The sequence below is a fragment of the Myodes glareolus genome, chromosome 9, assembly GCF_982192425.1.
Source record: "Myodes glareolus chromosome 9, mMyoGla1.1, whole genome shotgun sequence".
NCBI lineage: Eukaryota > Metazoa > Chordata > Mammalia > Rodentia > Cricetidae > Myodes > Myodes glareolus.
This window is the reverse complement of record NC_142034.1, coordinates 50,376,678-50,390,170: the sequence shown is the minus strand read 5'-3', so window position 1 is coordinate 50,390,170 and position 13,493 is coordinate 50,376,678. Positions and strand designations below refer to the sequence as shown.

The following is a 13,493-nucleotide window of genomic DNA, read 5'->3' as shown; positions in this document are numbered from 1 at the left end:
TACTGATTATCACCAGGTACGGAAAGAAAGTACAGTAATGACAAGAATAAACTGAAGACTTACAAATCATATTAAGAGTCAAGACAGGTTAGAAAAGCAATATAGACAATAAAATAAAGATACAGCCTAGAGAATTAACAGGTGTAATTATTTAATGATAGACTATAGAAAGAACATGTGAAATACGAAAAGGATGATGAATTGAGATACTTTAATGCTATTAAATATTGATCTGAGATCATAGTATACACATTTATAAACACATAGTCACAGCAGATCTTTTGATAAAATGCAAAAATCCTGAATAACCATGGGGATCATAAATGAGTTTAAATCTATGCTAAAATTTCCAGACCATTTGGACAAGATAATGAGTGAATATTTGGGTCTGCCAAACTTATTTCCCCAATTCAACTATTTTATAAACCACCTCTAATTTTTATAGTGAAAGTTATGTTGTAGGACCTTTAAACAGAAACACCCAAAGTGATGAAAAATTCTATAGCAAAATCCAATATAAATATTAATATTTTCTATAAAAATATATAAAAATCTGAATTGTTACCATCATAAAAGGAGAAAATTTACTTTTTTCAAAGTACTCTTTCTAAGGTTCCCTTCATGTCTCTGTTCCTCAGGCTATAGATGAAGGGATTCAGCGTGGGAGTTACCACTGTGTACATCAAAGACATTACAGTATCCTTCACAGTAGAGTTATTATCAGAAGGACATAAGTAGAGACCAATGACTGTCCCATAGAATAGTGACACCGCAGACAGGTGAGAGCCACAGGTAGAAAAGGCCTTAAAGATACCATGAAAAGAAGGGACCTTGAAGATGGAGAAAACAATTCTTGCATAGGAAACAATGATGAGAAGAAAAGGAAGTACAACTATAAGGACTCCAATGATAAATATTACCAATTTGTTATCATGTGTGTCAGAACAAGCCAGTTTCAGCAGTGTAGAGATGTCACAGAAATAGTGGGGGATAATGTCTTCACAAAATGATAGTCTGGCCATAAGCAGGGTGAGTAGCATGGCATGGAATGTGGTCAGCACCCAGAACAGCACCACCAGACCCACACAGAGCTTAGAACTCATGATGCTGGTGTAATGAAGCAGTGGGAAGCAGATGGCCACCTAGCGGTCATAGGTCATGACCACAAGGAGGAAGTTCCCAATGTCTCCAAAATATAGAAAGAAGTATATTTGTACCAGACAGCCTGCATAGGGAATGGATGGTACTTGACTCTGTATGTTCTGCAGCAATTTTGGCTTTGTGACAGAAGAAAAGCAGAAATCAGCAAAGGACAAATTACTGAGAAACAAGTAAATGAGAGTGTAGAGATGGGAGTCCAGTAGAATGAGGATGATGATGATGAGGTTCCCCAGGACGGTGATGAGGTACATGGACAGGAACAGGGCAAAGAACAGGTGCTGGTGCTCTGGGGGGATGGACAGGCCCAGGAGGAGGAAGTGAGAGATGACAGTTTGGTTTCTTCCAGTCATTTGTTTATTCCAATGCCTTTTCAAAAAAAAAAAATAGTGCTGCTTAACGTAATTCCAAATGAAGGTGAAAATATTTCAAATTAATTGGATGATGAGCAGAAGATGTAGCAAGTTGACATGCTCTACAAAATGTCATCACGATAAGTATACTATCCAGATCACCATAGTTACATGAATAATTATTAATGACTTATTAAATTGTTTAAAATTTTTCCTAAACTGTTTTTTTTTCTATTTGATTCTGGTATTAAATTGTTTTGTTTTTCTTGAACCTATCTGGTTAGTCATCCTAGACCAATTTAATTGCCTCATGTTTTATCATTCTCTCACAAAGTGTTTATTCTAAAGAAGTTTTCCAATATCTATCTATCTATCTATCTATCTATCTATCTATCTATCTATCTTCTACCTATTTATCTATTTGTCTTTCCAAGAAAAAAGCTATATATACCAAACTTTTAGATTGGCACTTAAAACTCATCAGTAGGTTTCTTTGCAAACTGCAGAATATATATGCCAGCATTAACTAATTATGTTCCATTGGGTGTAACAAAGATGTCTGTGTGGCAGCAGATTCCCAAAGAAACTGATGACCCTACTCCTGTTGTGCCTTCATTTTCTGTCTCTCTTATGTTAGTAAAAGTAATTCAGAATAAAAATGATATATTTTATTGCATACATTCATTTCTTTCACTTTAATCTAGGGCGTTCTAAGTCTCTTCTTCATTGTCTTGCAATCCCCTTCAATCCTTACCACAAGGATGCATCTTGTGTCTCCCTCCAGCAATATCACAGTAGATCCTTTTTTCTTTTTGATTTCTTTTGTTTTTATTTTTATTTATTTTTTTAACGAGAAAGTAATTTTATTAAATTATAAAAGTTTCCATTTCCGCCCCTCCTCCCACCACCCTCCCACTCCCCCCACTCCCTCTCCTCCTCCCACTCCATCCCTAAGAGCAGTCAGGGTTTCCTGCCCTGTGGGAAGTTCAAGTTCCTCCCCCCTCCCACCAGGTCCAGGAAGGTGAGTATCCAAACAGACTGGATCCCCAAAATCCAGTATATGCAGAGGAAACAAGTCCCAGTGTCATTGTCAATGGCTTTTTTTTTGTAATTTTATTAAATTATAAAAGTTTCCATTTCCGCCCCTCCTCCCACCACCCTCCCACTCCCCCCACTCCCTCTCCTCCTCCCACTCCATCCCTAAGAGCAGTCAGGGTTTCCTGCCCTGTGGGAAGTTCAAGTTACTCCCCCCTCCCTCCAGGTCAAGGAAGGTGAGTATCCGAACAGACTGGATCCCCAAAATCCAGTATATGCAGAGGAAACAAGTCCCAGTATCATTGTCAATGGCTTTTCAGAAAGACTCCGGGCCAGCCACATTCAAAGAATCCAGCCACATTCAGAGAATCTGGTTGGATCACGTCCTCGTTCAGTCCCAGTCCAACTGGCCTTGGTGAAATCTCATTAGATCAGTCCCCTTGTATCAGTGGGTGATCGCATCCCTCGCAGTCCTGATTTACTTTTTCATTTTCTTCCTCCTTCTGCTCCTCATTTGGACCTTGGGGGGCTCAGTCCGGTGCTCCAATGTGGGTCTCCGTCTGTATCGCCATCCATCGACGGATGAAGGTTCCCTCTGGTCTTGCCTTCTTTGCTCACGTTCTCTTTCCTTCTGCTTCTCGTTTGGACCTAGGGAGTTAAGTCCAGTGTTCCATTGTGGGTCTCTGTCTCTATCTCCATCCATCGCCAGATGAAGGATCTATGGTGATAAGCAAAATATTCATCAGTATGGTTATGGGCCAAGGCCGATTCAGGCACCCTCTCCTCTGTCCAGAGAACAATCTGAGGATCTCTCCTTAACCTGGGATCCCATATATAATCAAGTCTCCTGTAAACCCTAAAATGACTCCCTTAGCTGAAATATATTCTTCCCTGATCCCATATTCATCCTTCCTCCCTCCCCCCATCCCAGTTCACCGAGCTTTCCCCATTCCTCCCCTACTCCCTTCTCTCTAACCCTCTCCCCTTCCAACAACCCTCCCACCCCCCCCCATGTGCCCAAGGTTACCTGGGACTCTTGCCTATTTCCTATCTCTTGGCGGATAGCTAAATAATCTTCATCAGGTTCACCTTCTTATTTAGCTCTTTTTGATTTTTTAAATATATTTTTTGGGGTTTTTTTTTTGAGACAGGGTTTCTCTGTAGCTTTGGTGCCTGTCCTGGAACTAGCTCTTGTAAACCAGGCTGGCCTCGAACTCACAAAGATCTGCCCGCCTCTGCCTCCCGAGTGCTGGGATTAAAGGAGTACACCACCACCGCCCGGCTTCTTTTCGATATTTTTGAGACAAAATTTCTCTGTAGCTTTGGAGCCTGTCCTGGAATTAGCTCTGTAGACCAGACTGGCCTCAAACTCACAGAGATTTGCCTGCCTCTGCTTCCTGAGTGCTCACTGTAGATTCTTAATTCATGCCTTAGCTTTTCTATCTTAGTGCTTTCCTTCAACATGCTTCATTTACAGTTGCAAGCTGAGATGGCCATCTGATTCTTCCTTTTCTATTAAATGTTTCAAGAAATTATGAAAGATAAAGGCACATTCTTTTTGAGTGCAAAAATGATTCTTTTTTTAAATTTTTATTTATTTATTTATAAAAATTTCCACTTCCTCCCCTCCTGCCAATACCCTCCCACTCCCCTCACTTCCTCTCTCCCTCCCTTTCCAGTCCTAAGAGCAGTCAGGGTTTCCTGCCCTGTGGGAAGTTCAAGTTCCTCCCCCCTCCCTCCAGGTCTAGGAAGGTGAGTATCCAAACAGACTAGGATCCCAAAAAGCCAGTAAATGCAGACGAAACAAGACCCAGTGCCATAATCAATGACTTCTCAGACAGCCCCCATATCATCCACATTCAGAGACTCCTGTTTGATCACATGCTCTTTCAGTCCCAGTCCAGCTGGCCTTGGTGAGCTCTCCTTAGATCAGTCCCCTTGTATCAGGGGGTGAACGCAGGACTCGCGGTCCTGACTTCATTGTTCATGTTCTCCCTCCTTCTGCTCCTCATTTGGACCTTGGTGGCTCAGTCCAGTGCTCCAATGTGGGTCTCTGTCTCAATCTCCATCCATCGTCAGATGAAGGTTCCTTCTGATCCTGACTTCCTTGCTCACGTTCTCCCTTTTTCTGCTTCTCATTTGGACCTAGGGAGTTAAGACCAGTGTTCCAATGTGGGTCTCTGTCTCTATCTCCATCCATCGCCAGATGAAGGTTCTATGGTGATATGCAAAATATTCATCAGTATGGTTATGGGCCAAGGCCAGTTCAGGCACCCTCACCGCTGCTGACCAGGGAACAATCTGGGGACCTCTCCATGGTCCTGGGAATCCCTCTAGAATCAAGTCTCTTGCAAACCCTAAAATGGCTCCCTTAGTTGAGATATATACTTCCCTGCTCCCATATCCATCCTTCCTCCCTCCCCGCCATCCCATTCCCCCAAGCTATCCCCAATCCTTCCCTACTACCTTCTCTCTAACCATCTCCCCTTCCTTCCACCCCCCCCATGCACCCAAGGTTGCCTGGCAATCTTGTTTACTTCCAATATCCAGGAGGATGACTATATGATTTTCTTTGGGTTATCCTTCTTATTTAGCTTCTCTAGGATCACGAATTATAGGCTCAAAGACGTTTAATTATGGTTAGAATCCACTTATGAGTGAGTACGTACCATATTCCTCTTTTTGGGTCTGGCTTACCTCACTCAGTAAAGAGTTTTCTATTTCCATCCATTTGCATGCAAAATTCAAGATGTCATTGTTTTTTACCGCTGAGTAAAACTCTAACGTGTATATGTTCCACACCTTTTTTAACCATTCTTATATTGAGGGGCACCTAGGTTGTTTCCAGGTTCTGACTATTACAAATAGTGCTGCTATGAACATAGTTGAACAAATGCTTTTGTAGTGTGATAGGGCATCTCTTGGGTATATTCCCAAGAGTGAAATTGCTGGGTCCTGAGGGAGGTTGACTCCCAGTTTCCTGACAAACCGCCACACTGATTTCCACAGTGGCTGCACAAATTTGCATTCCTACAAAAAAATGGATGAGTGTTCCCCTCACTCCACATCCTCTCCAGCATAGGCTATCATTGGTGTTTTTGATTTTAGCTATTCTGACAGGTGTAAGATGGTATCTCAAAGTTGTTTTGATTTGTATTTCCCTGATTGCTAAGGAGGTTGAGCATGACCTTAAGTATCTTTTGGCCATTCGAAGTTCTTCTGTTGAGAATTCTCTGTTCAGTTCAGAACCCCATTTTTAAATTTGGTTAATTAGAGTTTTAGTGTCTAGTTTCTTGAGTTCTTTGTATATTTTGGAGATCAGACCTTTGTCTGATGAGGGGTTGGTGAAGATCTTCTCCCAGTCAGAAGGTAGCCTTTTTGTCTTATTGACAGTGTCCTTTGTTTTACAGAAGCTTCTCAGTTTCAGGAAGTCCCATGGGGTTCTACCTAGGAAGTGGTCTCCTTTGCCTATATCTTGTAGACTACTTCGCACTTTTTCTTCTACCAGGTTCAAAGTGATCAGATTAATGTTGAGGTCTTTAATCTATTTGGACTTGAGTTTTGTGCATGGTGATAGATATGGATCTACTTTCAATCTTTTACAGGTTGACATCCAGTTATGTTAGCACCATTTGTTAAAGATGCTTTCCTTCTTCCATTGTATACCTTTAGCTCCCTTGTCGAAAATCAGGTGTTCATAGGTTCATGGGTTAATATCCGGGTCTTCTATTTGATTCCATAGGTCGACTTCTCTGTTCTTATGCCAGTACCAAGCTGTTTTCAATACTGTAGCTCTGTAATAGAGTTTGAAGTCAGGAATGGTAATGCCTCCAGAAGTTCCTTTATTGTATAAGATTGTTTTGGCTATCCTAGGTTTTTTGTTTTTCCATATAAAGTTGATTATTGTTCTCTCAATGTCTATGAAGAATTTTGATGGAATTTTGATGGGATTTTGATGGGGATTTCATTGAATCTATAGATTGCTTTTGATAGAATTGCCATTTTTACTATGTTGATCCTCCCAATCCAAGAGCAAGGGAGATCTTTCTATTTTCTGATATCCTCCTTAATTTCTTTCTTCAAAGACTTAAAGTTCTTGTCAAATAGGTCTTTCACTTCCTTGGTTAGAGTTATCCCTAGATATTTTATGCTATTTGTGGCTATTGTGAAAGGTGAAAATTCTCTGATTTCCCTCTCTGCTTCTTTATTCTTTGTGTATAGGAGGGCAACTGATTTTTTGGAGTTGATCTTGTATCCTGCCACATTACTAAAGGTGTTTGTCAGCTGTAGGAGTTCTTTGGTAGAGTTTTTGGGGTCGCTCATGTATACTATCATATCGTCTGCAAATAACGAAAGTTTAACTTCTTCCTTTCTAATTCGAATCCTCTTGATAACTTATGTTGTCTTATTGCTATTGCTAGAACTTCAAGCACTATATTGACGAGGTTTAGAGAGAGTGGACAGCTTTGTCGTGCTTCCTTATATTAGTGGAATGGCTTTGAGTTTTCTCCATTCAATTTGATGTTAGCTATCGGCTTGCTGTAAATAGCTTTTATTATATTTAGGTATGATTCTTGTATCCTCAATCTCTGCAACACCTTTATCATAAAGGGGTGTTGAATTTTGTCAAATGCTTTTTCAGCATCCAATGAAATGATCATATAGTTTTTTCATTTAGTTTATTTATATGATGGATTACATTGATAGATTTGTGTATGTTGAACCAGCCCTGTGTCTCTGGGATGAAGGCTACTTAAACATAATGGATAATTTTTCTAATGTGTCCTTGGATTTGGTTTGCCAGTATTTTGTTGAGAATTTTTGCGTTGATGTTCATTAGTGAGATTGGCCTGTAATTCTCTTTCTTGGTTGTGTCTTTGTGTGGTTTTGGTATCAGGGTAACTGTAGCTTCAGAAAAAGAATTTGGCAATGACTCTCTTGTTTCTATATTGTGAAATACATTAAGGAGTATAGGTACTAGCTCTTCTTGGAAGTTCTGGTAGAATTCTGCATTGAAACCATCTGGCCCTGGGCTTTTTTTGGTAGGGAGGTTTTTGATAACAGCCTCTCATTCTTCGCTACTAGCAGGTCTATTTAGATTGTTCACCTGGTCTTGATTTAACTTTGGTAATGGTACTTATCTAAAAACAAGTCCATTTCTTGTATATTTTCCAACTTTGTGACACATACGCTTTTGTATATCTAATGATTCTCTGAATTTCCTGTGTCTGTGGTTATGTCCCCCTTTTCATTTCTGATCTTATTAATTTGCGTGTTCTCTCTCTGTAGTTTGATTAGTTTGGCTATGGTTTGTCAATCTTGTTGATTTTCTCCAAGAGCCAGCTTTTCGTTTCACTGATTCTTTGGATTGTTTTCTGTGTTTCTATTTTGTTGATTTCAGCCCTCAGTCTGATTATTTCCAGTCTTCTCCTCCTCCTGGGTGAATCTGCTTCTTTTTTTTTTCTAGATCTTTCAGGTGTGCTGTTAAGTCTCCAATGTGTGCTTTCTCCGTTTTCTTTAATTGGGCACTTAGTGCTATGAACTTTCCTCTTAGCACTGCTTTCATAGTGTCCCATAGGTTTGAGTATGTTTTGTCTTTATTTTCATTAAATTCAAGGAAGACTTTAATTTCTTTCTTTATTTCTTCCTTGAACCAGGGGTGATTCAGTAGTTGACTGTTCAGCTTCCATGAGTTTGTAGGCTTTCTGTGGTTAGAATTGTTGTTGAATTCTAACTTTATTCCATGGTGATCTGACATGACACAGGTGGTTACTAATATTTTTTTTGTATTGTTGGAAGTTTGATTTGTTACTGAGTATATGATCAATTTTTGAGAAAGTTCCATGAGCTGCAGAGAAGAAGGTATATTCTTTCCTATTTGGGTGGAATGTTCTATAGATGTCTGTTAAGTCCATTTGATTCAGTACCTCTATTCATTCTCTTATTTCTCTGTTAGGTTTCTGTCTGATTGACCTGTCCATTGGTGAGAGAGGTGTGTTGAAGTCTCCTACTATTAGTGTGTGTGGTTTGATGACTGCCTTGAGTTCTAGAAGTGTTTCTTTTACATAAGTGGTTGCTTTTATATTAAGGGCATAGATATTCAGGATTAAGACTTCCTCCTCATAAATTGTTACTGTTATGAGTTTAAAATGTCTGTCTCCATCTCTTCTGATTGATTTCAGTTTGAAGTCAATTTTGTTGGAAATTAGAATGGCCACACCCGCTTTTTTCTTAGGTTTGTTTGCTTGAAAATCCTTTTCCCAACCCTTTACTATAAGTAGATGTCTGTCTTTGTGTTTGAGGTGTGTTTCTTGTAAACAGCAGAATGTTGGATCCTGTTTTCATATCCAATCTCTTAGTCTGTGCCTTTTTATAGGTGAGTTGAGTCCATAAGTGATATTAATGACCAGTGGTTGTTGACTCCGGTTATATTTATTTATTTATTTATTTATTTATTTATTTATTTATTGTGTAGTAGATTTTGCGTATTTCCCTTCTTTACGCTGTGTTTGTCAAGGGTCGCTAGATGTCTGAGTTATTGTAGGCAGTGTTGGCAATGTTAGATTCCTTTGGTTGCGATTTTCCTTCTATTACTTTCTGTAAGGCTGGATTTGTGGCTACGTATTGTTTAAATTTGTTTTTACCTTGGAATATTTTGTTTTTTCTGTTGATAGTGAATTATAGCTTGACTGGGTATAGTAGTCTAGGCTTGCATCCATGGTCTCTTAGTTTCTGCAGTACCTCTATGCAGGACCTTCTGGCTTTCATGGTTTCCATAGAGATATCCGGTGTAAGTCTGATAGATTTTCCTTTATAAGTTACTTGACCTTTTTCCTTTGCAGCTCTTAATATTCTTTCTTTAATCTGTACATATTGTGTTTTGAGTATTATATGGCGAGGGGATATTTTTTTTCATCCAGTCTATTCGGTGTTCTGTATGCTTCTTGTACCTTCATAGGCATATCATTCTTTAGATTGGGAAAGTTTTCTTCTATAATTTTGTCAAATATATTTTCTTGGCCTTTGATCTGCAATTCTTCTCCTTCTTCTACCCCTATTATGCTTAGTTTTGATCTTTTTATTGTGTTCAAGATTTATTGAATGTTTTGTGATGAGAATTTGTTGGATTTTCTGTTTTCTTTGATCAGAGTGTTTATTTTCTCTGTGGTGTCTTTAGAATCTGAGATTCGTTCTTCTATCTCTTGCATTCTATTGGTTATGCTTGTTTCTGTAGTCTCTGTTAGTTTACCTAGATTTTCCATATTCAGCCGGCCCTCGGTTTGTATTTTCTTCATTGCCTCCATCTCAGTTTGCAATTCTTGAACTGTTTCCATTACCTGTTTGATTGTTTTTTCTTGTTTTCCCAGGGTATCATTTATGCATTTACTCATTTCTTCAATCTTTTTGCTATATTTCTCATCCATTTCTTTAAGGGAGTTATTCATATCCTGTTTAAGGGACTCTATTGCTTTCATAATGGCACTTTTTTCTACTTCTTCTGGATTAAGGTGTTCATGTCCTTCTGTTGTAGGGTCACTGAGATCTGGTGTTTTCATGTTGTTTTTCAGATTGTTGGAGGAATTCTTGCCTTGGCGTCTGCCCATCTCTTCCTTCAAATGCTCTCTAATGGACCTTCTGCTACCGGGTCAGGTTCCCTCGTCATGCAGGGACCTCACTGGCAGAAGGCCTTCCTTTCTGCAGGCCGGCTATTGAATGCAGGAACTCCATCCTGCCGGGTTGCACTTACAGCCCAGTCCCAGTGCACAAGCCGGCTGAGCTGGGGGATTTTATGGCCCTGAGAAGGAAGGGAGGAATAAAGGAAGGGGTTCCTGGGTGAAAGCTGGGATGTGATAGGAGGCTAGACGACTTAGGAGTGTGGAGCAGCCCCTGCAGAGTGACCAGGGAGTCAAGGGGTTCGGGGAATGTCTGCGCTCCTCCTTGCCGGGCTTCTGCCGTGGGTCAGGAGCAAACTCACCCCTCTGATGGATCTGCTAGAGGATCAGTGCCCCTTGCTGGCCAGGAATCTCCAACAATGATTCTTTATTGCTAGACCTGTGCCCTCCTTTCAGGTAACATATGGACTCACAGTGATTCTTAACATTCCACTTGTTCTGTTGATCACTATTGAAGCCATAATTTCAACTCTCCAATCTTCAACAATTGTTCCTTTTTATATTAACTTCTTCCTGCTGCTCATGCTTTTTTCCTGACATATTCCTACTTATCCTTCATGTGTAGTAGATCCTACTTGCTTGGAAAACCTTTTCCTATCTGCAAGACCAGGTAAGACCTACTGCCATGTTCCCATAGCAACCTAAACTCATCCCACAGGAAGTGGTGCTCCTGGTTACTGGTTTACAACTGACTTCCCATTGGAATTCAAATTCCATGCAAAAATAATCATGTCTGCTTTTGTCTTATAATAGGGGCAACACTTGGTATGGTGCTAGATGTGACCAATTTTCTTTAATATTTCTTGGCTATAATGCAGGGTGAGGTATAAATTCTTTACCTTTACAGACAGAAAATTCTCACTAAAGTTAGAATACACACACTTCTTTAAACTTTGAATAATGCATACTCACTAGACTTAATCATTTGAAAACTTGACACTATGTGATCAAGTTCAGAGAGTTAATTTTGCATTTACTAAACACTGAGGGCATTATTGGGTTTTTTTTGCAATTCTGGTGACTAAAAGTGCCACAGAGATGCCACTAATATTGATGTAGGAAAATCAATATGATGATCATTTTAAAAACTATTGAAGCAGAAAAAGAACAAGATATGTACATACATGCAAAATATATCTTGAGTTCTTCCTTATATATACATAGCATCAAGTGATGAAGTGATGAATGGTTTCTTAGTCCCTGATAACAAGTTCTGAAAATGCCAGTTATTAATGCTGTTAGGAAGATATTCTCCATATTATTGACACTGAAGTCAGTAGACCTAGCAAATCATTCCTCATAATATGACAAGCCTCATGAAGTAAGTTGATATACAAGAAAATATGCAGTCTTCTGAAGAGAAATTCTGTCTCTAGACTGCTCTGGACTCAATACTGAAGCCTCTACTCTTTCTAAAGACTCTGTAGATATTAGAACTTCAGTTTCAAACACTGTCTACACTGTACCCTTAAAATCAATTGCCCTTTCTGTTCTGTTTTTCTGTTTCTTCTAGACAGTCTTGACTAGCATGTTTTAACCTAGCAAAGAAAGTAAGCAGGGCCATTAAGAGACTTGTGAGGATAGGTATGTAGCTCAACTGTATTGTCCTTGGCGATCATATTCAACATCCAACAAAATCACACAAAATAGACCTTAACTCTGTTTTTATTCATTTATTTATATTTTTATTAGTTGATGGGTATTTAATGCATCTGTATTTATTGATGTATATTTTAGAATCATGTTTCAGTATTATGGAGAAATGACACACTTAGGGAAAACCATAACTCAGTTTCCCAAATTCTGCGTCCCCTGTGAATGACAGGCCAGGTACGTGTGTCTGTAATCTAAACTAATCTCACAGCATGTGTCTGTAATCCCAGTGCTCCTATGGAAGATGGAAGGTGGAGAAAAGAGAATCCCTGAAAGATGACAGGCAGGCTAACCAGGCATAAGCCATGGCAAACAATAAGACACTGTGTGTTGTAAAGTGTGAGCTAATGGATGCCTGATATCCTCTGTCCTCTACACAGACATAGACAGAGGCATAGACAGAGACAAAGACAGAGAGACATATACAGAGAGATAGTGGAACAAGAAGACAGAGAGGGAGAGAGACATTTGAAAACAGGAGAACTACAAACACGATCATTGTATTGTAGTGCAGACCTATGTCCCAGTACTTGGGAGACTGAGGCTGGAGATCACCATGAATTTGAGGTCATCCTGGGATAGAATGAGTCTCTCCCTACAAAAATATAAAGTAAATTATGGAATTGAAATCGATTTCCCAGACCTGTTATTAGGCTGAAATGTTGGGATTTGGGAGAAAATTTGAAGAACAAGTAATTGTAATGAATCTCATAGATACTAAGATGTTTATTAATGTTGATCACAAAATAAATACTTCCAATATATGACAATAATGTGAGTCAGAGATATGGTAAAGATGAGTATTACCATACCTGAAAAACTATCCTGAGAATATGTGATCAGGAAAAAAATAAAATAACCTCAAGTTTGAAGATTAGTAAGGGAATATTTCATTCTCCTGATAATTACCTGGATGACCAAGGGTGACTCCTAAATCCTGATAAAAAAGATATTGCTATTCTTATTCACTATGGGCAAGGAAAGTCACCAGGACTGTGGTCCTCTCCACTGTCTACACCACATTTCAAACACCTCCCCTGCTATGCATTCATACATAAGATTCTCTGTGTCCCAGAGGAGTCCAGGTGCTGCAGTAAGTCATTAAAGGCAATAATTATTTGGGAGCTCTAAAAGACCAGATCTCTCAGGGTCTTTCTGCGGTGATCAATAATAGCTGTTGGTCACATGTGACTACACTTTAGGGAGGGGTGGAGTGGGAGAGAAACTTGTTTGTTTGGTGTTGCCTGTTATTTGTGGGATGAAGAGAGTTTGAACAGTTGCTAAAAGTAATCCAAAAGTATATGCTAAATGACATAACACAGTATTTCTTAGAACATATTTTTTGTCTGTTAAAGACATACCATATTCTTTTTTTAAAAAAATCAATTAATTTATTTTGCATCCTGGCCAAGTTTCCCCTCCTTCCCTCTTCTCCTAGTCCCACCCCATCCCGCTGTTTTCCCATCCACTCCTCCTCCATTTCTAAAAAGAAAAGGGCATGCCTCCCATGGATATCAACAAAACATGACACACCAAGTTGCTATAAGACTATAAACCTCCCCTTGTTCTAAGACCAGGCAAGGCAACCCAGTATCAGGAAAACGGTTCCAAAAGTCAGTAA

At 39.3% G+C, this 13,493-nt stretch overlaps 1 pseudogene; it reads right to left on the bottom strand.

The window, feature by feature from the left end:
• Window positions 1-533: 533 nt before the first annotated feature.
• LOC125409241 (olfactory receptor-like protein I9) lies at window positions 534-1,511 on the bottom strand (annotated as a pseudogene).
• Between the last annotated feature and the right edge of the window lie 11,982 nt (window positions 1,512-13,493).